Consider the following 21,682-nt stretch of genomic DNA (forward strand, 5'->3'; position numbering starts at 1 on the left):
TCAAGTATCTGCTCCTCTGGACAATGTCAATTTCCAATCACCCCCCACCCCCCAAAACATAGCCACAATCAAACAAGAACTTTGCATCACCCCATAATGTCCCAATCTCCAAAACACCTCAGCCAAGCTTTGAAATTTCCTCCTCAAAAGCTTGGCCTTGAGGGAAGAGGAACAAATGGCACATATTCGGTTGTGTCTATTGTGACCATTGAACAAATGAAGTTCAATGAGGTGATCCAGAAACCATAAATTTATAGGCACTAGTACTCAACTCCCCACATAAATAGATAGAGTTTGAATCAATAAACTGTAACTAAAAGTGAAAGTGACATGAAGTGCTTCACTCTGCACATGTGTCCAACACAGATAAAAAGGTTACATGGGGCAGTGTGATAACATTAGTGACCTGGATTTCATTTACCCACTGTCTGTAAGGAATTTATACATTCTTTTAGCCCTGCAAATACAGACTCCTCCCAATCCCCATCCAACTAACAGGAGTCACCTGCCACTCATTCCAACTCATCACATGCAGCCTAGTTAAACCCAGCTCCCAACCCCAATCCTCCTTTGTTTGTAGGAACAAGCCAACCTCAACCAGTTAGTCTTAGCCTTCAGTTATCTTGTCATGTTAAGTTTCTGTTCTCTCTTGTTTTGTGCTCTCTGATGCTTATTATTTTGCAGTTTGTTATTAAGGTTATAGCTCACCATCAATTCATCTCTTCTGTTCTGTGATTGGGTCAAGACTCCTTTACGTTTGGTGAGCAGTGCAGTGGAGACAATTTAATGGTGAGTGCTTACTAAAAGGAAATAATACAGTTTTATATTTTTGTAGTAGAATTCATAGTGTTCTAAATTGTTCTGTTTTTCATTTAAATACATAATTTATTACTCTGTTAAATGTTAGTTTTTTTTTTAATATACCTTTTTAACTATTTCCATGAAACTCTTGCTAATTGGCACAACTACTTAATTGGAAAGAATTTCTCGTCCCAATGTGTCCCAATTAACCAGAATCCACTGTATTTGGATTAGCATCTGTAACAAAATTAATTGCCTTCCGATTGAATCCTTTAATAACTTATGGAGCAAAATAGCCATCATGACATAGAAATCTTGAAATCTGACTGAAAGCTTAAACAACAATCTGGACCAAGAATTTGCTTTACTCCCTTCCAAATGCAGTGAAACACTATTGTGGCTCACTTTAATGGCATCAATAAAACTTGATTTAAGTTTGAAAGTCTTTAGTTTCAAAGCTCATTAACAGTGTTATTGAGTTAGTGGGTGCTGATACTAGTATTGCCACCTTATGGTGGAGAATAAAGCAAAAAAAATCACAGAAAACATGGGAAGGAAGAGAAAAAGATGCTGGGAAGTTATAGCTACAAGGGTCTCCAGGAAGACCCCTGCTGCTTATACTGAGTGGTCCAGTGCATATTCCATACACTGGATAGTCAAGCCCCCACAAGATGTGTCTGTGAGCTACATCAACAGTTCATGGACATCTTCACCTTTATCGTGACCTGCGAGTGCTGATTACTTTTTGATTCAAATTACAGGTGATGCTTTTATGTATGTAAAATCTTTGTCCTCTGGGTCACGACTATTCACAATTAGTTCACCACTTTCAATTATTCATTTTATAGTGAGTTATTTATGAAGCGCTTGTAAATTGTGACCTTTAATCCAATTTCTGTCAGTAAGTAATTAACAGGAGCTATAGATGTTGGTGACATTAACGCATGGGCTAATGCACCAGGAAATGAAATCTACATTGGAGAGGATCATAAATAAGTGTCCAAACCAATTCTTAATGAGCAGTTCAAACCTTTCAAACATGCTCTAATCTTATTTTGCATGATATACACGCAAGGAACAGGAATGTATGAATAGGGCTTTGTCAAACATGCCTGCTCCTTGCACAATTAAGTATTATTATCTTCATACCAGTTACATTGAAAACTGGACCATATACAGATTTTGTATGTGGCAAAATGTGACTGAAAATGTTATTTAATTAAGTCCTGGTGCAGACACAAACAAAAGGGTCACTAAAAGATCAGCTGTCAATATTCCTGACAGGCACTGAGAGTCTGCTTGAAGTTGCTTTCCTTTTTGTTTTCACTTGCACAGTGCATTTTTTTTGTTGGATTGTAAAAATTAAATACCATGCTAAGAAAGTTAAAGAATTTCTTCAATTAAGAGAGGAACGCAGTTAAAGTTTAGGTTCAGGGTCAAAGATTTGGGATGTATTTCACCTAATCCATAGCTGTCAAATATGGTGTGATGTGATTGAGTTCATAGGACAGCAGTTAGTGGGATAACTAAATGTTTCTGGAGCTGAAAAGGTACTGAAAGACTGAGAGCTACAGTAGGACAGCAGACATGGAAATTGAGATGTGGTAGTTGAACTGTATGCAATTTGACAGGACTGAAGCTTGTACCGTGCCTTGAAAAAGTATTCAGCCCCCACAACTATTTTCACATTTCCTAAATTTAAAATATTTCAAACTAGGAATTTTGAACAAATCTACAAAACATTGTGTATCATGTCAAATCAAAAGAAAATTTCAAGACCTTTCAACAATTTATTAGAAATTAAACTCAGAAATTGAGAGACTGAAAAAAGTACACACCCCTTTGTAATTACCATTCTGACTTTTCTCAGTAGCAATATATCTATCTTATTGATGTTTAATATTCATCAATATTTGTTGATATAGAAAAACAAGAGGATCACCTGTTTTCAATGAGTTCATAATAAATACCCTCTCTCTGAATGGTCCAACTGTATGGTAATTTTCAAAAAACTATGCCAAACTTAGGCAAAGGAGCATTCAAGACAAGTTAGCAAGATGGTGATAAAGAAGCACAAATCTGGGTAAGGGTACAAGACCATTTCAAAGGCACGGAACATAACATTGCAATCCATCATCAAAAAATATGACACCACAGCCACACTGCCTCGGTCAGGCTGTCTCTCTAAACTTAGTTGCTATCCCTACTGTAAAGTATGGTGGAAGTAGCATCATGCTATGGTGATGCTATCCTACAGTAGGGACTGGAAATCTGGTCACGATTGTTGGGAATACGAATGTTGCTAAATCCAGAGAAATCCTGGATTTAAAAAACTGCTAGCCTCTCCCAGAGAGCTTAAACTGGGAAGGAAGTTTGTCTTTCAGTAGGACAATTTCCCAAAGCACACTGCCAGAGCAACCACAGGGTGGCTTCAAATGAAGAAAATTGATGTCCTTGAGTGGCCCGGTCACAGTCCTGAACTCAATTGAACATCCCTGGCAAGACCTTAAGATTGCTGTCCACTGCCACTCCCCAAATAACCTGGCACAGTTTGAGCAATTTTGCAAGGAGGAATGGGCAAATCTTGCTTCATCATGTTGTGTAAAGCTCGTAGACATCCAAAAAACACTACTGGCTATAATTGTTGTTCAACTAAGTACTGAACAAAGGGAGGTACAGTCGGCCCTCCTTATCCACGAGGGATTGGTTCTTAGATCTTTTGAAAAGTGTCATGTCACTTGCTGAAGTGGTCCTCAGCCCTCAACCTCCTCAGATCCTGACTTTAGTATTACTGAGCCTCCTCCAAAGTGTCCTCATTCTCTAAACAATACAGTGTAACAACTATTCACATAGCATTTCTACTGTATTAGGTATTATAAGTACTGTAATCTAGAGATGATTAAAAGTATTACTCATTGTTTGAGCATTGTTCGCCTCGCATCTTGTTCGTTCGCTACTTGTGTTGTGAGCAAGAGGAAGGAGTTTAAAGCTAGTAAGAGATGGCTGGCTGGCTATGTAAAGCGCTACAGCCTCAAGAACTTAAAAATCATGGGAGAATCGGGATCGGCTGATGCTGATTTTTTTTTCTTGTCATTATTCCCTAAACAATGCAGTAAAACAACTATTTACATAGCATTTACATTGTATTAGGTATTATAAGTGATCTAGAGATAATTTAAAGTATACGGGAGGATGTTGCATAGGTTATATAAGGGACTTGAGCATCCGTGTTTTTTGGTATCCGCAGGGGGTCCTGGACCCAATCCTCTGCAGATAAGGAGGGCTGACTGTACTTTGTTTGTTTATTGAGAAACAGTGTGGAATAGGTTTTTCCAGCCCTTTGAGCTACACCATCCAGCAATTCCCTGATTTAATCATAGCCTAATCACGGGACAATTTACAATGACCAATTACCAAACAACCTTTGGACTGTGGGAGGAAGCCAGAGCACCCAGAGGTAATCCACGCGTTCACGCTGAGAATGTACATACCCCTTAAAGGCAGTGGTGGGAATTGAACCTGGGTCACCTGCACTGTAACCACCATGCCTCCATGCCACCCCAGTTATGTGAACATTTATCAAGGCTGAGTACTTTTACACGGCACTGTAAATAGATGGAGTTTGAAGAGTAGCTGTGAGAGCATCAGAATTGTCTAAGCTGAAATGGGAAAAGGAATTAATGAAAATGTAATCAGTAGAAGTCAAGGCAAGAGGCTGGTGGTGGGGTGCATTATGGACTATTGTGGAGGAAAATATATGGAAACTCAGCTTACTATTGAATAGACCAAAGAAGAATTTAATTGGCTTGATGCAATCTGAAATGATGCAATCAAGAACAAGATGGCGGCGTGACGCAGCTTACAGCGGCCACTCCAGAGCTGATATGTTATTTGTTAAGCAGGGTGCTGTGCGCAATCCTAATCTGATGAAAAATGGATGTGGGAGCACGGAGGAACATCTGGAAAACTCCAGGAAGGCCCTCTTCATTGCTGCTGCTGCTGCTGCTGCTGTGAGGTCCGGGTCTCTGCTGAGAAGAACAGGCCCCCAGTCCTCGGGGTCGCGTTGCCGGTGGCTGTTGGCGGGGACATCTTAATACGCTCGGCAGAGGATGGTGCTCAGAGAAGCTGTGCCGGAGAGGATGGTCGGAGGTTCGACGGACTCGGAGTCCGCTGCAGTCGGAGCACTTTCAGTATGTACTGTGTCTGCGAGTCTGGGTTCAACGGAGCTTTCATTGCGTGCTGCATCTGCGAGGCTGAGTCGGGCGGCGCCATGGAAGTCCATAGCAGGAGTATTCCCTTCTGCCGCCTGCGTGGGATGACAAGTCTATCGGGGACCCTGAGGACTTGTGGAAACTGTGTGGTGGTTTCTTTCGAACTTAGTCTTATAACATCTTTGTACTATTTTTACTGTGCCCATGGTCTGTTTTATCAATTATGCTATTGTTTGCACTGTTGTAACTATATGGTTTTGTGCAGGTCTTGTAGCTTTAGTTTTTGGTCTTGTTTTGTCTGGTGGATTTGGAGCTCCTTTCCGGGGAATGGTAGCACGATATTAATACACAGCAGCCTCTTTGGACTCTGGACTGGGGATTGCCAAACGTTATGTGGATTTTCTGGTGTAGTCTGTTTTGTCATATGCTTTTGTGATATCATTATGGAGGAACGTTGTCTCATTTTTTAACTGTATTGCATTTGTGGTTTCTAAATGACAATAAACTGAATCTGAATGGCATTGTACAATACTATGAGATTACTGGAAATGGAAGTGGTTTATATTACGTGTACTGAGGTGCAGTAAAAAGCTCACCTTGCATATTGTTCACACAGATCAAATCATTACACAGTGCATTGAGGTTGTACCATGTAAAGTAATAAGAGAATGCACATTAAAGTGTAACAGCTGCAGAGAAAGTGCAGTGTAGGAAAACAATAAGATGCAATTTCATTATAAGGTAGACTGAGTCAAGAGTTCATCTTGTCATACCAAGGGAACCATTCAATACACTTAGAGTAGTAGGGAAGAAGCTAGCCTTGGCCTTGGTAGAGGTTTTCAGGCTTTTGTACCTTCTGTCTGATGGGAGAGGGGAGAAGAGAGAATGTCAAGAGTGGGGTGCTTTATTTATTTAGGGATACATCATGAACAGGTCCTTCCAGCCCAATAAACTACACTGTGCAGCAACCCACCTATTTAACACTGGCCTAATCACAGAATTACAATGACCAATTAACCTACTAACTGTTACGTCTTTGGACAGTGGGAGGGAACTGGAAGAAACCCATGCATTCACGGGGAGGACCTACACACACTTTAGAGGACTCCAGAACAAAACTCTGAACTCCAAAACCAAAAGCTGTAATAGCATTGTGCTGACTGCTGCAGTGTCATGGTGCCCAATTTTGTTTATCATGGCTTCTTTACTGCGGCAGTGAGAAGTATAGAAGGAAGCCAAGGAGACCTACATTTCTGCAGTCACATGCAGAGCAGTTCCCACACCAAGTGGTCATGTATCGAGATATGATGCCTTTTATAGTGCATTAATACAATTTGATAAGGGCTGACAGGGATATGTCATATTTCTTTAGCCTCCTGAGCTTTCTTGGCTGTGACACTGTAACACAGTTGGTCCACGAGGGTCTATTGCTGATGTTCACACCTAAGAACTTGGTTCTCAACTGCAACACATTTGTTATATAAAGGAGCATATGCACCACCCCTCTTTCTGAAGTCAATGACCACCTATTTTGTTGTCATGAAGGAGAACGTTTTTGTCATGACAACACGTCATTGAGCTGTCTATCTCCTTCCCATACTCGGATTCAACATTATTTCAGATACAGCCCACTACAGTGGCATCACCTGCAAACTTGTAGCTTGAGCAGAATGTGGCAATGCAGTCATGAGTGTGTAGGGAGTATAGGATACTACCTTATTGAGCATTAGTGTTTTGAATTTATTGGGCAATTATTGAACTAACTCTGCATCTATTCCTGGAGTTATAAATGATGACAAATTATGAAACAAAATTATGATCTTGGCAAAGATATTCCCCTACAATTGGATTTCAGCCATATTAGTAGGGTAATCCACAGAGAATTCCTTATTTCATTTGACATGTAGCACATGAGAATTAAACACAAATCACACATTTTCTAAAAACCAAGATTTGTTTTGCTATATTTACTCTCGTGCACAATGCCACTGATGCAGTTGGACTAATCATTATAGAAATTACTTAGTTTTAATACCATTTTCTCAAAAGATGTTACAATTAGGTGGTTGCTGCAATAAGCAAAAAATATTTGAAATATTTATGAAGTCATACATACACCGTGGAAAGACCATTATCACTGTGGATTCTGATGGTAAGTGCCAGCAGTTCCAAATAAGGTTTAGCCAAATAGAAGCAAACTGGGGACTTAAACACTTTCACACATGTGAAATCTAATAGCTCCACTGGTGGTTTCCACATGGAATCCAGTAGTGCAGCTCAATTTTGCTGAAATTCCCCAGAACTTTGACCAGGAATGGGACTCTTGGGTCCTAAGCTAGATTACACATGGCAAAAGCCAATTTCGCTTCAATGGGAATTACAGGCTGATAATAGCAAAGCAAAGCTGAAGGCAAGATCCTCTTCTAATTCCTTTGAATTAGTGATTTGAATTACTTATGCATTTAGTGTTTTTATTTCCACTTATTAATTTAATTTTTATTGTTTATAGGTTTCTGAATGGAGCCAGTCTTCTGGCTCTGGCATCTATTTGGTAAGGTCAGGACTGGCTCTTTTGATTTGCTGACATTGAGGGAAAGGTCATTGTCAATGACACCATGATACCAAGCTCTCCATCTCCTTCATGGATAAAAGTCTTGGCATAAGCCTAGAGTTGGGTGAGATAGTCATTATATAAAGTGAAAGAGCAATGTGAATACATGCAATGAAGTACAAAGTAATTGTTCAAGACGATAGTTACAGTATATCTAAGTACAATCAAATAGAGTAAGTGTTAGATAGGGATGAAACAATTGAGGCACTAATGAGAAGAAATGGTGTCAGTGTTGGTCAAGTTAGCTTAAAATTTAAATAGAAAACTATGGAAATGGAATTAATCATTTACAGAGAAACAAACTGAGGAATTCAGTAATCCTCAAAGCAGGTAGCAATAAGGATTTGAATTGCACAATTTTGTGCCAAAATATTCACATCCGAATACTACTGAGTCAGATTAGGCAACAGTTGTAGGTGAGAAACCTGTACACGAAAAGGTATAAAACTTATAGTTCATCTAAACTGACAGTGGAACCAGACTCAATGACACAGCTTTTAGTCCTAAGTGAATCTTTTTGACTCAATTTATTGATTTTTTTTGTTTGCATTGCTTGCCTATCTGAGTCTTCAGTTCTAAAAACAGAGAATCAATGGCAATGTTATAGAATTAGTGACAGCAGATAAAGGCGAAAGTCTCAATGTTCTCAATGTTAACTGTAGCTCATCCAAGGCTGGATATTGGAAGAACCTGATCTTACAATACAAAAGCAATGTGCAGACAGAACAGGAGGGTCATTGTATAAATGAGAAATTTAAAGTTGGGTGGGAAGAGAACTGGAACAAATTAAGATGGCGCCAACTGGCTGTCTCTTCAAGCTCCTATGCGGAAACAGCTTAAATTCCTCTCTGTAATTTAAATATGCACAGAGGATCAGATCACCTCTCATCCTCTGACGGAGGATGAGAGGTGACCTGATAGAGGTGTATAAGATGATGAGAGGCATTGATCATGTGGATCGGCAGAGGCTTTCTCGAGAGGTGAAATGGCTAGCATGAGAGGGCATAGTTTTAAGTAGTTTTTTTTACGCAGAGAGTGGTGAGCGTGTGGAATGGGCTGCCGGCGATGGTGGTGGAGGTGGAAACAAACGGTCTTTTAAAAGACTCCTTGATAGGTACGTGGAGCTTTAAAAAAAGAGGGTTACAGGTAACCCTAGGTAATTTCTAAGGTAAGGTCATGTTCGGCACAGCTTTGTGGGCTGAACAGCCTGTATTGTGCTGTAGGTTTTCTATGTTCTAAAGTCTCTTTTTTTTCCCTTTTCAAGGTGTTGGGGGTTCTATCCAAATCCTGATCTGCAAGTGGCACTCAAAATGCATTTTCTTTTACGGCGGATGATTTCCCGTTCCTGAAGCTCACTGGTCAACCATTTTCCGACATTCTCCAGGCTCAGCTTGGAAGCTGGTACCTCCAGGGTGCGGCCCCTTGCAGCCCGGTGGATGAAAGATTCCAGGCCGGTGTCGCTGACTGAAGCATCGCGGGAGCTGGAATGTCAGGATTTCGCTGTGGCGGATGTATGGACAAGTGGCTGCAGTCACCCTCTCTTTCACTCAATGGGGAGAGAATTTGCTGCTGATTCTCAAGTTGGGAATCTTGGAATAAAAAGCGACACGCCAACCTGTAATACCGTAGCAGCGACTGTCAGTCTCACCTTTCAGTGTGAAAATTTGGTGATATCTCTCCAGCCCTTGTTAGTGTCAGAGAGAGCCTGTGACACGTCGAACTGTCAGGTAAACAATAGTTTTTGTTCATGGTCTCTCTTTGGGTGTTCTACTGTTGCTGGGTGGGTGGTGAGCACTAAGGGGGGGAGGGGGCTTTTGGGTTCTAACAGTTTTGTCATTCATTCTTTTGGGGTTCTGTTTTTTTATGGATAGCTATGAAGACAATTATTTCAGGTTGTATGCTTATACATTCTCTGATAATAAACAGAACAATGTGAACCATATCTGGAGGTGTTCTGATTATAATCAAGCAGGTAACAACGGAACCAAGTTTGGCAATCCTGCATCGCTGGACAAATGAAGAAAAGTGTCGGGTGAAAGGGTTGACCATTAAATATCTGAAGAGTCAAAGGCACACAGTGAAAATATAATGTCTTTTGTGACATTTTACTGGTGTCAAACATATTGAGACAGAGGTTGGCAGGTGATAGATGGAACCAGATTAGGGAGTGACAACAGCAGAAAGCAGGCTGTGGGAGGGATAAGGAAGGTGAACAAGGGGGGAGAATGGAACAAACATGTTACAGCTGTTTGAAGAAGGGGGAAAATCAATGGAAAATTCTTGGCAATGTTCTCAATATTTCAATTGATAAAAGTGGTACATTGCTTGATTGCCAATTTGATTTTTTAGAATTTGACTGGGAAAGCTTCTTGTTCCTTGTTTATAACATGCATTACTACTGTGATGCACTGAACTAAAAATCTTAAAAATGAAATTTGTATGGTCATTCTACTAGGTGAGTATATAAAAATGAAAGCAAACATAGAGAAAGTTAAACCACGAGAAATATAACAATTTTGCACACTATTTTGACATCAAAGATGTACCATGCTTAATGGTGTAGGAATAAAGGCACAAACTTTTTTCTAAATGGAGAAAAAAATTCAGAAATCAGAGGCGCAAGTGGACTTGGGAGTCTTTAAAACTAAATCTAGGACCAGAGGGCACAGCCTCAGGCTAGAAGATCACCCGTTTAGAACAGATGATGTAGGTTTCCGCAAATCAAATGAAGTGAGGCGTTTTATGTTTAACGAAACCTATACACATTTTATTGAACTCCAAAAGTGCATTAAAAAACCTTTTATATAATAATGTCATCATGTCAGACCAGCCTCTTAAAGCAAAACCACAACTCAATGTTGGTGGTTGTGAATTATGTTCCTTTCTCAAAGTTATGTTACCCTACAATGAGAAGGAATTTTTTCTGCCAGAGGGCCTCCAAGGACTGGTGAAACTGCTTGCATAGGCCATTGGACTGTGGGAGAATCACTATGGTGTGATGTATCCTAACGTCAAAGTTCTGGGCCAGAGATCTGAAATGAACTGGGAACCACGATCAAAGGAAATATCAGATGGAGTGCCAAACCAAACAACCCTGGTGCTGATGGATGCCCAAGCCCGTCTGCAGCCGTCATCGGTGCTAGAAGGACAACCTCTGGCCACCTGGTGGTACAGACCACCATGGTAAGAGGGTGTGGGAAACTCAGGAGGTTGGGGGGGGGGGGAAGAGGACCAACAAGGCCCACATTGACAGGGTCAAACCGTCTCTCAGGAACCTCAAGGTGCCAATGATGCATGAACATGATGGTTAATTTTTGCCCATTTGCACCTCCACACAAGCTGCAGTCCAATCATGCATGTCCTTTCCGAGGCTGTGCTAAATACACTATAGTGCAATCAGTTTCTGTGAGGCCTTCCGGCCTGGATTCAAGAAGTCACGTATGGAGTCAAAAAGAACCTGTCTCCAGTTTGCGGGCACCATGGGACGAGGGTGACTGATTGAGACCACACAGGAGAGAAACCCCAGCTTTCCCAAACCTAATGTCAGCTAAATGCAGACCCATGGCTGCTGTTCTGCAGTCCTGCAGAAGGGTATCGGCCCGAAACATTGAATGTACCCTTTTCCTTAGATGCCGCCTGGCCTGCTGAGTTCCTCCAGCATTTTGTGTGTGTTGCTGTATCATCACTGTTGGAAATAGGGCCTATCAATGTCGTGTCATCTGCAAATTTGATCAGCAAATTGGAGCTGTGCGTGGCAACAGTCTTAAGTATATAGGGAGCAGAGGAGGCAACTCCAAACCTAGCCCTGGGGGACTCCTGTGTTGAGGGTCAGAGGGACAGGGGTGAAGGAGCCCATCATACTACCTGCTGGCGATCTGACAGGAAGTCCAGGAACCAGTTGCATAAGGTACAGTGCAGGCAGAGGTCTCTGAGCTTCTTGTCAAGCCTGGGGGGTAGTTATGGTGTTGAATGCTGAACTGTTGTCCAAGAACAGCATTCTAACATAAGCATCCTTCTTCTCCAGATGAGTGAGGACAGTGTGTAGTGCTGTGGCTATGGCAATGTCTGTTGATCTGTGATATTTTGGCCACCACATGCACGAGGGGTCTGTGGTCTGCGAATGCTGTGAAATAGCGACCCACTATAAGAAAACAAGAAATGGCAGCCAGCCAATGGAGACCGAGAAGCTCACAGTCAAACTTGCTGCACTTCCTTTCAGGGGGACGGAGCTGCTGGCTGAAGAAGGCGAGCGGCTCCACACGCCTCCGACCAGCTGTTCATGAACAGCACCCAGAGTGCAGTCTGAGGCATCAGTTGTAATGGCTATGGGTGCATTGGGGAGCAAGTGGCCAGTAGGGATGCATTAGAAAGAGACTTGCTTGATATCATCAAATGCCCTGGTCACATCCGATGACCAGTCAAGCATGTGATTGGGGTATTGCCTTTAATGACCCTATATAGTGGGAGCATAAATTCAGCAGCTCCTGGAATGAAGTGATGATAGATGTTCACCATGACTAAAACTCGTAGTTTTATAGTAGTGAGGGGTGGTGGCAAACCCTTGATAAATGCTACCTTTGATGGGAGGGGTTTTGCATGTTCTGAGGAGATGCGAAGGCCAAGAAAGTCAATGGCTGACAACCTAAAGTGGCACTTAGCAGGGTTAATAATGAACATGTGTTGGATTTAGCACCCGAGCTAGGGTGCTGAGTCAGAGGGACATTAGGACCATGTGTGTCATTTGTTTCACAGAATCCTGGTTAACCCCTTCCATACCAGATGCAGTGATTCAGATCGATGGGTTTATTATACACCATCAGGATAGATCTACAGAGTCTCTCAAAAGCAGAGGTGGAAGCATATGCCTCATGATCAACTCCTCTTGGTCGCACAAATGTTAGTTCTGTCTCAATTCTGCTCACCAGACCTGGAATATCTCAGTTATGTGCTATCCATTTTACCTGCTGCGGGAGATTTCCTTGATCATTTTGGTAGTGGTATACATTTCACCTCAGGCCAATGTCAATTAGGCTTTAGATGATCTGAACAATGGGATCAACATGCATGAAATAGCGCACCCTAAAGCCTTCACCATCATTCTGGGGGATTTTAACCAGGCCAGTCTGAAAAAGATCACTAAACAATTACCATGAGCAAATCACTTGAAATACCAGAGGAAACAACACACTGGACCATTGCTACACACCATCGAGAATGTCTACCATACTCTTCCATGTCCTCACTTCAGGAAGTCTGATCACCTGGCTGTACTTCTACTCCCTGAGTATAGGCAGAGACTGAAGACTGCAGCACCAGTAGTGAGGACCAAGAAGTTATGGACAAAGGAAGCACAGGAGCACCTACAGGACTGCTTTGAATCAGTGGACTGGGCTGCATTCAGGGATTCATCATTAAACCTGGAGGAGTATGCTGCAGTTTTTATCAACTTCATTAAAACCTGTGTGGATGAGTGTGTGCCAACAAAGAATTGCTGTACATTCCCAAACCAAAAGCCATGGATGAACCAGGAGGTACGTCGTCTGCTGAAGGCTAGATCTGTGGCAACCCAGGTCTGCACAAGAAAACCAGGTATGACTTGCGGAGGGCTATTTCAAGAGTGAAGAGTCCTCAAGAGAGCTCAAACACCATCTATAAATTTGCTGTTGATACAACCATTGTTGGTAGAATCTCAGATGGAGATGAGAGGGTGTACAGGAGTGAGATATGCCAACCAGTGGTGTGGTGCTGCAGCAACAACCTGGCACTCAACGTCAGTAAGATGAAAGAGCTGACTGTGGACTTCAGGAAGGGTAAGATGAAGGAACACATACCAATCTTCATAGAGGGATCAGAAGGGAAGAGAGTGAGTAGTTTTATGTTCCTGGGAGCTAAGATCTCTGAGGACATAATCTGGTCCCAACACATCAATGCAGCTATAAAGAGGACAAGACAGCGACTATACTTCATTAAGAGTTTGAAGAGATTGGGTATGTCAACAAAAACACTCAACTTCTATAGACGTTTGGTTTTGGATGCACTGGTGGCAGGTATGTCATTCAGGTAAACAAAACTAAAATCTAAGCATTTTAATCAATTAGTTGTTGGAAGGACTGTGCACATTTTTCAGTCCAAACAGCATGCATAGAATCTCAAAAAGGCCAAACAGGGTTATCACAGCTGTTTTTAGGTAGGTGGCGTTGTGGATAATGAAGTAGGTTTTCAAAGCTTGCAGAGAGATCTAGGCCAGTTAGAAGAGTGGGCTGAAAAATGGCAGATGGAGTTTAATGCTGATAAGTGTGAGGTGCTACATTTTGGTAGGAATAATCCAAATAGGACATACATGGTAAATGGTAGGGCTTTGAAGAATGCAGTAGAACAGAGTGATCTAGGAATAATGGTACATAGTTCCCTGAAGGTGGAATCTCATGTGCATAGGGTGGTGAAGAAAGCTTTTGGTATGCTGGCCTTTATAAATCAGAGCATTGAGTATAGGAGTTGGGATGTAATGTTAAAATTGTACAAGGCATTGGTAAGGCCAAATTTGGAGTATTGTGTACAGTTCTGGTCACTGAATTATAGGAAAAATGTCAACAAAATGGAGAGAGTACAGAGAAGATTTACCAGAATGTTACCTGGGTTTCAGCACCTAAGTTACAGGGAAAGATTGAACAAGTTAGGTCTTTATTCTTTGGAGTGCAGAAGGTTGAGGGGGGGACTTGATAGAGGTATTTAAAATTATGAGGGGGATAGATAGAGTTGACATGGATAGGCTTTTTCCATTGAGAGCAGGGGAGATTCAAACAAGATGACATGAGTTGAGAGTTAGGGGGCAAAAGTTTAAGGGTAACACAAGGGGGAATTTCTTTACTCAGAGAAAGGTAGCTGTGTGGAATGAGCTTCCAGTAGAAGTGGTAGAGGCAGATTCGGTATTGTCATTTAAAGCAAAATTGGACAGGTATATGGACAGGAAAGGAATGGAGGGTTATGGGCTGAGTGCGGGTCAGTGGGACTAGGTGAGAGTAAGTTTTGGCACAGACTAGAAGGGCCGAGATGGCCTCTTTTCTGTGTTGTAATTGTTATATGGTTTTTGGAGTGTCCTCTGAACACACAGGCACCTGATGGTAGCCCCTAACTAGATTGACTTTGGAAGATAATTTTCCAGCTAAACATGCCAAAATGTTTGAATGTGTTGACCCGGGTAACGATCAGAGGTGGTAGCCTCATTAATGTGTCTGTAATCACCACATGGGTGGCAATCACCATCAGACGTAGGGGGCAATCTGGAGGGGTGAAGCCCAGGGGCTAATCAATCGATATGCAATTCTGAGTCTTTGCACGTTGGCAAGCTCAGCCTTAGTGGATGCCAGTTTTTCTGGGTCCAGTCTATGTATGCGAGCATGGACTGGTGGGCCAGTTGTAGGAATGCGGTGCCCGACCCTATGTTTTGTGATTGTAGTGGAGAATGTGGTCTTATCTGGGAATTCACCATCAGTCGAGTAAACACACATGTGGTGGTGCATGCGCTTGACAGTCATAATCAGGAACTTACTGGGGGAGCAGGGAAACGACCCAAAGACCTTGACATCCACAAGCCCGACAGTTCTTTAAGATTGACTAATAGTCCTTGGGCACACAAGAAATCAACACAAAGCAGTAGTCTAGCCACTTTAGCCAGGACAAAGTCCCATGTGTAACGTCGTCCACTGGAGCAGAGTGTCACCCATTGCGTCCCATAGGTCTGGATCCCACTTCCGTTGGCAGCCTCCAGTGCGGTTTCATTGCTCTTTGCCTTCTCATCAACAGGCAATGCCGGTAGCACACCTGTGTCGCACAGCAAGCGTCGCCCTGTCGAGGTGTCTGTAATGAACAGTAGACGACCCTGGCAACTGGAACCCACAATGTTCATGGGCCTCTGATGTCCTGAGGTGCTGGCACTGTCGAAGCTGCAAGGCAGTCATAACTTCATAATGTTCCTACCAAAGTGAGACTGGTAATAGCACGGGCCCGGTGTCATCTGGTTCACAGCTGCAGGCCATCCTTATTTTAGAGGCCTCTCTGGCTGGGCTTATTGAGGTAGAGAAAGGATCCATCACTGCCTGGCTGAGTGTAGACTATCCGCCATTTTGTTAGGGATCTGGAGCTGCGGCATAGGAGATAGAGAGGAACTACAGGGAGTAAGTCACCCTGAGGCTTCAGGAGTTAGGTAAGTGGGTGGCTGTCAGGGAAGCGAGGGAAAGAGCGCAGATAGTAGAGAGCACCCCTGTGGCCATCCCCCTCAGTAATCATTATCTCCTTTTGGATACTGTTGGGGTGGGGGGGGGGGGGGTGACCTGACGAGGGTGTCCATGGTGATTGGGTTTCTGGCACTGAGCCTGGTTCCGTGGTGCAAAAGGGAAAGAGGAAGATGAGGCATGTGGTAGTCATATGGGATTCCATAGTGAGGGGAACAGACAGGAGGTTCTGTCACCCTGACAGAGATACCCGCATGGTGAGTTTCCTCCCAGGTGCCAGGGTACGGGATTTCTTGGATCGAGTGCAGAGTATTCTGAAGGGAGAGGGTGAACAGCCAGAAGTCTTGGTACGCGTTGGTACCAATGACATAGGTAGAAAAAGGGAGGAGGTCCTCAAGAGAGAATTCAGGGAGTTTGGTACAAAGCTGAAAGGCAGGACCTCTAGGGTAGTACCTCAGGATTGCTGCCTGTGCCATGTGTTAGCAAGTGCAAGAATAGTATGATCAGGCTTATTAATGCATGGCAAAACCTGTAACCCATTTCATTGAACTAAAACCTACACAGCAAAAGTGCGCTAAGTACCTTTTACATAATGACATCATCACATCAGACCAGCCTCCTAAAGCAAAAGCCCAATTCAATGTCAGTGGTTGTGAATTTTGTACATTTCTCCCAATTGTGTTACCCTACAAAGAGAAGGAATTTCTTCAGCCAGAGGGTGGTGAGCCTGTTAAATTCATTGCCATGGTTGGTCGTGGAAGCTAAGTCATGTGGTATATTTAGAGCAGAGTTTGATAGGTTTTTGATTCGTAAGGGTGTTAAAGGTTACAGGAGAATGAGCTGAGGGGGTAATAAATCAGCCATGACACAATGGTAAACCAGACTCGATGGGTGAATGGCCTAATTCTGCTCCCACAGTGATGATTTCATAGCCTTATGAGTATGGTATCAAAAAGCCTGGTAAAACTCAAGTCCAGGACCGAACAAGAAGGCCAGGTATGACTTACAGAGGGCTATCTCAAGAGCAAAAGAACTATGCCAATTGAGGTTAGAGGGAGAATCAGAATCACACCAAATCTGGCAGGGTTTGCAAGCCATTACTTCCTACAAAGAGAAACCTAACATCATGAATGGCAGACAACACACACAAAATACTGGTGGAACACAGCAGGCCAGGCAACATCTATAGGGAGAAGTGCTGTCGACGTTTCGGGCCGAGACCCTTCGTCAGGACTAACTGAAAGGAAAGATACTAAGAGATTTGAAAGTAGTGGGGGGAGGGGGAAATGCGAAATGATAGAAGACTGGAGGGGGTGGAATGAAGCTAAGAGCTGGAAATGTGATAGGCAAAAGTGATACAGAGCTGGAGAAGGGAAAGGATCATGGGACGGGAGGCCTCGGGAGAAAGAAAGGGGGAGGGAAGCACCAGAGGGAGATGGAGAACAAGCAGAGTGATGGGCAGAGAGAGGGAAAAAACATACAACTAAATATGTCAGGGATATAAATATGTAAGGGCCCCAGACAGTCCAGCGTGGCCTTTTATATATTGGTGAGACCCAACAATGACTGGGAGACCATTTCGCTGAACACCTACGCTCTGTCCACCAGAGAAAGCAGGATCTCCCAGTGGCCACACATTTTAATTCCACGTCCCATTCCCATTCTGATATGTCTATCCATGGCCTCCTCTACTGTCAAGATGAAGCCACACTCAGGTTGGAGGAACAACACCTTATATACTGGCTGGGTAGCCTCCAACCTGATGGCATGAACACTGACCTCTCTAACTTCTGTTAATGCCCCTTCTCCCCTTCTTACCCCATCCCTGACATATTTAGTTTTTTTTTTTTCGCTCTGCTCATCACTCTGCCTGTTCTCTATCTCCCTCTGGTGCTTCCCCCCCACTTTCCTTCTCCCAAGGCCTCCCGTCCCATGATCCTTTCCCTTCTCCAGCTCTGTATCACTTTCGCCAATCACATTTCCAGCTCTTAGCTTCATCCCACCCCCTCCGGTCTCCTATCATTTTGCATTTCCCCCTCCCCCCACTACTTTCAAATCTCTTAGTATCTTTCCTTTCAGTTAGTCCTGACGAAGGGTCTCGGCCCGAAACGTTGACAGTGCTTCTCCTTATAGATGCCGCCTGGCCTGCTGTGTTCCATCAGCATTTTGTGTGTTTTGTTTGAATTTCCAGCATCTGTAGATTTCCTCGTGTTTGATCATGAATGGCAGTGACGCTTCACTCCCAGAGGAGCTCAACACCTTCAAGGCATGCTTTGAAAGGGAGAATAAAACTACATCCATGTGAATCCCTGCAGCATCTGGTAACCCTGTGATCTCCATCTCAGAGGCCCACATCAGACTGTCTTTCAAGAGGGTGAAACCCTTGCAAGGTGACAGGCCCCAGTGATATACTTGGTAGGGCTCCGAAAACCTGTGTCAACCAACTGGTGGGTGTGTTCAATGACATTTTCAATCTCTCATTGCTACAGTCATAAGTTCCCACCTGCTCCAAGAGGGCAACAATCATACAAGTGTCCAAGAAGAGCAGGGTGAGCAGCCTTAATGGCTATCGTCCAATAGCACTCACATCTATGGTGAAGAAGTGGTTGGTCATGGTTAGAATCAACTCCTGCCTCAGCAAGGACCTGGACCGACTGCAACTTGTCTATCACCACAATAAGTCTGCAGCGGATCCAGTCTTATCGGCTCTTCATGCAAACCTGAAACAGCTAGACAATACTAATACTTATGTCAAGATGCTGTTTATTGACAATAACCCAGCATTTAACACCATCTTTCCTACAGTTCTGATCAAAAAGTTCCAGAACCTGGGTCTCTGTACCTCCCTCTGCAACTGGATCCTCAACTTCCTAACCAGAAGACCAGTCTATGCAGATCAGAAATAACCTCGCTACTTCTCTGATAATCAACATTTCAATGATGTGTGCTTAGCCCACTGCTCCACTCTCTCTACACCCATGACTGTGTGGCTAGGCACAGCTCAAATGTCATCTATAACTTTGCTAATGACAGAACTATTGTTGGCAGCTTTTCAGGTGGCGATGAGAAGGTGTACAGGAATGAGATCGATCAGCTGGTTGAGTGGTGTTATAGGAACAACCTTTCACTCAACGTCAGTAAGACTAAAGCATTGATTGTGGACTTCAGAGAGGGTAAGACAAGTGAACAAATACCAGTTCTCAGCGAGGGATCAGAATTGGAAAGGGTGAGCAATTTCAAGCTCCTAGATGTCAATATCTCTGAGGATCTATCCTGGGCCCAACATATTGAAGCACTTACAATGAAGGCAGACAGTTATTATATCTTATTAGGATATTGAGATTTGATATGTCACCAAAGACATTTGCAAATTACTACAGATGTTCTGTGGAGAGCCATTTAACTGGCTGCATCACCATCTGGCATAGGGGAGCACTGCACAGGATCGAACTAAGCTGTGAACTCAGTCAGCTCCATCATGGGCACTAATCTCACCAGCATCTATAACATCTTCAAGGCATGATGCCTCAAAAAGGCAGCATCCATCATTAAGGACCCCTAAGACCCAGGACATACTTTCCTCTCATTGCTCCCAACAGGGTGGACATACAGGAGCCCGAAGGCACAAACTCTGAGATTCAGGAATAGCTGCTTTTTGTCTGCCATCAGATTTCTGAATAAACATTGAACCAATGAACTCACTACTTTTGTTTTTGCTTTCTGCACTATTTATTCAATTTAACACTCAAATATACATACACACACTTATTGTAACTTAGTTTTTAGGTATCACATTATACTGCTGCTGCATAACAAATTTCATGACATATGCCAGTGATAGTAAACCTGATTCTGAGTCACAAGTTGAAGAAAGCAGCTTACTACCACCTTCTCAAGGACAATAAGCTTTAGCGCCAGGCCTTGCCTTCAACTTCTAGTTTGTGAAATAAAAGAATATGATTATAAGGCATGGGAGCAGAATTTGGCCATTCAGCCCATCAACTGTTCGCTGTCATTCATGGCTGATTTATTTTCCATCTCAACCCCATTCTCTTGCCTTCTCCCTTACTAATCAAGAACCTATCAAACCCCACTTTAAATAGACCAAACGACTTGGCCTTCACAGCCATCTATAGCAATGAATTTCACATTTCACCACCCTCATTCCTCCTTAGTTTTGCCCTTAAGGCCCATCCTCCATTCTCAAGCTGTGTTCTCTGCCACCAATTCTTAAAACAAATTCATTTAGCAGGTTTTATCAATATTCAACTAGAAATTTCAAGGAATGAAAATCTGGGTGAAGAATGGATGGAAGGGACATACAATAGAAATATTATTCACTAATCCAGCAGATAAATATTAAGTAACTTAATGACAAATACATTCTCAAATTGTGAATTATAAATAATAAAAATAATCCCATAAGTACACACTATAAGCTCAAGCACCTAACTCTTATTGATTAGTATTTTATAATACTTGACTATTTTTAGACTGATGTTGATTCCAACTCAGCATGTACACATTTGCTACAACTGCACATCACTGTTGTACACCACAGCTGATGCAAGGCCTCACCCTCAAATACAAACTTTCATTGAGAAAAATACACATTAGTTGAATGAAAATATTAACACATCCCTGTTACCAGTATTTGTATAAGTGCTGTAATATAAAATGCGCACAACAGCCATCCTTCTGAACTGACACCTCAGATTAGTTGACAGAGCAGTCAGTGAATGAATTGCCACGTCAAACTCCCCACGTATTTGAAATTTGCTGATGTCTTTACTCTTTATTCTAGATGAATATATAATTCAGGAGAAAGTGCTCAGTTTAGGAAGTGCCAGTGACTGAAGGAAGGAAGATTCAGAAAGATAATAGAAAATATGCAATCTTAAACTAAATGAATAAGGAACCAAAATGCAGATCTGCTGTAAAGAGCAGCATTGCAGTTTACCTTGCGGTGAGTGGGTGCCGGTTGTTGCTTTACTGGGGTGTCCGGTTATTGCCCCAGCCGGCTTGCTCTCGGTGCAATGCTCTGTCCACCAGCTGGGGAAGTGCCACGTCAAAGGACCGCCGCCGCCGCCGCCGGCACTCGCTCCCACGGAGCCCGGCTGCGCATGCGCGCCCACCGGCCGTCCGGAGGCACACGTCAGCGTAGAGAGACAATAGGAACCCGAGGAGATGGGCCGAGTGGAGGGGCAGATAGGGGTGCTGTGTAGCCACGGGGTCCAGAGGGACAGTGGCGAAACCATGCCAAGCGTGGGAGGCAGTGGGAACCTTGGGCAGGCAGCCCGGGAGAGTCCGTGACGTGGCCAATGTCACCGAGACAGCAAGAAGGAGCCGAATGTGTCGGGGCGCTGCAAAGGAACTGGAGGAAAGCAGGGAAACCAGGCCGTGAAAAGGCAGCAACATTTAAGAGACAAAGGGGAGACGGGAACATTATAAAGCGGGGTCAAAATCAGTCGCCTTAGCTTCTGTTGTTTGTTTCTTAGCACCAATTTTAAGGTGCAAACTTGTGTGGCCAATCATCATGATCCATCTCCAGTATTTAGATAGATAGATAGATACTTTATTCATCCCCATGGGGAAATTCAACTTTTTTCCAATGTCCCATACACTTGTTGTAGCAAAACTAATTACATACAATACTTAACTCAGTAAAAAATATGATATGCATCTAAATCACTATCTCAAAAAGCATTAATAATAGCTTTTAAAAAGTTCTTAAGTCCTGGCGGTTGAATTGTAAAGCCTAATGGCATTGGGGAGTATTGACCTCTTCATTATATCTACCTAAAACTGTTATAAGACCATTGATCACC

General features: G+C 43.0%; 1 protein-coding gene across 3 annotated transcripts in view; it reads right to left on the minus strand.

Annotated features, from left to right (window-relative positions):
- The window catches only part of sec24d (SEC24 homolog D, COPII coat complex component), a 178,288-nt gene extending 157,291 nt beyond the window's left edge, over nt 1–20,997 (minus strand). For 2 of the 3 annotated variants that reach the window (XM_073065166.1, XM_073065164.1), the window contains exon 1: nt 20,815–20,997. The gene's annotated coding sequence lies outside the window, so the exon portion shown is untranslated. Of the gene's footprint in view, nt 1–708; nt 801–20,814 lie in introns of all 3 variants that reach the window. The other variant, XM_073065165.1, reaches the window with a different exon arrangement.
- Nucleotides 20,998–21,682: the final 685 nt, after the last annotated feature.

The sequence above is a fragment of the Hemitrygon akajei genome, chromosome 13 (assembly GCF_048418815.1).
Source record: "Hemitrygon akajei chromosome 13, sHemAka1.3, whole genome shotgun sequence".
NCBI classification, from domain to species: Eukaryota; Metazoa; Chordata; class Chondrichthyes; order Myliobatiformes; family Dasyatidae; genus Hemitrygon; species Hemitrygon akajei.